General features: G+C 37.4%; 1 protein-coding gene across 1 annotated transcript in view; it reads left to right on the forward strand.

Moving 5' to 3' along the window:
- The window catches only part of Aoah (acyloxyacyl hydrolase), a 255,067-nt gene that overhangs the window by 166,136 nt on the left and 85,913 nt on the right, over positions 1–3,018 (forward strand). The window lies entirely within an intron of this gene.

Genomic DNA, 3,018 nt, shown 5'->3' on the forward strand with positions numbered 1-3,018 from the left:
TGTTATTACAAAGCAAAAAAAATCCTATATTCAAAATATTCTTCAGACACCTTGGTCTTCTGTCAAACATGTATCATTAGCTTTCACAGCCTTCAAAAAGAATGCTGCCTTCTTACATTTTAAATACCCAAACATGAGGCATCCTCACCTATCCAAAGGATCAAGACTGTTGTCAAGCACTGTGATACAACGAATAAGATTTCCATAACAGTTAAAACTAAAGGTGATTGTATGTAACAGGCTTGTGAAATATGAATTTATGAAAATGAAAGGATGCTGCAAAAGTAATAGAATATTTGTGAGTTTAATTATCACTCATTGTTTAATATATAGTATTGTTTTTGAAAAGGATTTTAGGAAAGTATACTCAACATAACATTAAATTACATTCAAATTTAATTAAAATCTTGGCAAAAGAAAATAGAAAAAGTATGTAACAGGCTTGTGAAATATGAATTTATGAAAATGAAAGGATGCTGCAAAAGTAATAGAATATTTGTGAGTTTAATTATCACTCATTGTTTAATATATAGTATTGTTTTTGAAAAGGATTTTAGGAAAGTATACTCAACATAACATTAAATTACATTCAAATTTAATTAAAATCTTGGCAAAAGAAAATAGAAAAATCAAAGATAGGACAAAAGCCAAGAAAATTGCTTAAAATGTGTATAATTGTAGCTTGGTATTGGTGTCAAACTTGTCTTGAAGTTATGTGTCCATAAATATTTGATTCTACTACAGATAGGAGAGACTCAGCATATGGTTTAAACAATATAATACACAGATTTACTTTCTCCACACAGAAAAGCTCAGAGACACCCACTCTAGGACTGGTGAGGGAACTCAACTCTGCCCAGTCCCCAGGGACTCAGGTTTCTCCATTACACCCTCGGCTTCCCCAAAACCTTGTGCCTACGTGTCACAACAGCAGTCTTCCTATCCTGGACAAGAGGATAAAGACAGGAGATGAAGAACGAGCACGCGTCACCTGCCCATTTTTCCCTAACAATGATTACTAGAAATCGCCACTGGATATTTCTAATTTCATTTCATCATCCAGGATCTAGTGACACAGTCACTCCTAACCACAAACTAAGCAAGAAATACAGTCATCATTCTGTGTAGACATAGATGCTGCTACAATGTGTTACCATGCACAGGGCAGAGCAGACCCAAAGGACAGGAGTGCCTTCTATAACTTCACAGCAGCCAAGAAAGCTTCCAAATAACAGACTTGTAAAGATGAACAATTGCTCAAGAAATTACAGCAATTCTTAGCTAAAAGGTTAGAAAGGTATGGCTTTGGAATTATTTATACAAAAGCAAAACTTGGGGACTGGCGATGTGGCTCAGCTATTAAGAGCACTGGCTGTTCTTGCAGAGGACCTGGGTTTAGTTTCCAGCGCCCATATGGTGGCTAATATGGCAGCATTGGTAATTCCAGCTCCAGGGGATCCAACATCCTCTTCTGGGCTTCGTGGACATCGCACAACACAGGTTTACTTACATACAGCAGGCAAAACACTCATACATATAAAATAACAACAAATAATGCAGCTGGAAAGATGACTCAGCAGTTAAGAGCACTGGCTGCTCTTATAGAGGACCAGGGTTCAATTCCCAGCACCCACATGGCAGCTAACAACTGTCCATAGCTCCAGTTCCGACAGATTCAATGCCTTCTTCTGAACTCCATGGGTATTGCACAACATAGGTGCACTTACACACATACAGATAATACACATACTCATACACATAAAATAAAAGTAATATATGTACAGCCAATTTTGTCAGAGATGCAGCCTAGCTCAGAAAATTGTTATTGAATATGTCAATGCTGATGTAATGAAATGCTTCTTCTAAGTATGTGGTTATTAAATAATTTAAGTTAAAAAAAAACCCAAAAATCTAAATAAAAGTAATAAAAGTGAAGCTAGCCACAATCGAGCAGGACCTTTGACTTATCTTCACACAGATGGAACTAGCAAAAGAAAGGAGCCAGGGCCTCCTCCCAAGCCTGTGTGACCCCTGAGGAATAGATCCTCAAATGACCTTTAAGAGTAAAAATATATTAGTTAATCTGGGTCAACTGTATGGTATTAAACACCCAAAAGGAAAGTATAACCAAAGATTAAAGTGATCAGTTTAATTCTTTAAGAGTCCATGTGTATAGCTAAAGGCTACATAACAAGAAACAATGCCAGACAGGAGATACCTTCCTTTGAGTTTTTGGCCAGGTGGCCCAAGAGACTCCCAGACAGTAACCCAGCATAGAACTGGGAAAATGAACAGCAGACCCCAATCTTACCTAAAGGAATGTTGGCAGCTGATTGCTACTAGATGAAGAAAAGCTCATCTTCCTAAAACAAGGAACTCTCTGGGGCTGGAGAGATGGCTCAGCAGTTAAGAACACTGGTTGTTCTTGCAGAAGACCCAGGTTCAAATCCCAGCACCCACATGGTAGCTAACAACTGTCTGAAACTGCAGTTCCAGAGGATCCAACAGCATCTTCTGTTCTCTGAGGGCACTGCACGACGCAGGTACAATTACCTACACATAGGCAATACACGCATACACATAAAATAATAAAATATTTTGTAAAAAAAACCAAGGAACTCTAGATAGTCTGACTAGACTCAGCAGATGGACTAGCACTGAGTAACAGCTGGGGGTACTGATAACACAGTGCACAGTAACAGGGATGACAGAGTATATGGGCTCCAGTTGCAGGGGCGGGGGCTTTGGGAGGGTGCCATTTGGAATGCGGGTATAAAGAGTCATAAGATTGTTTGGGATGTTCTGTATGAAATACGCACACACAAATCAATAAACAAAAAATGAGTTAAAAATAATAAATAAAAATATTTTTAAGTAAAAAAATTTTTAAACTTTGATATCTTCAACAATACCCTTACTATATCAATGCACTGATTTCATAGGATTCCCAACAATATATTCAATTTAAAGACAACATGACACTGATTTTATTTTTGATGTGTTTTTAAAATCATCACA

Source organism: Nannospalax galili, unplaced genomic scaffold, assembly GCF_000622305.1.
Source record: "Nannospalax galili isolate Female #2095 unplaced genomic scaffold, S.galili_v1.0 scaffold962, whole genome shotgun sequence".
NCBI lineage: Eukaryota > Metazoa > Chordata > Mammalia > Rodentia > Spalacidae > Nannospalax > Nannospalax galili.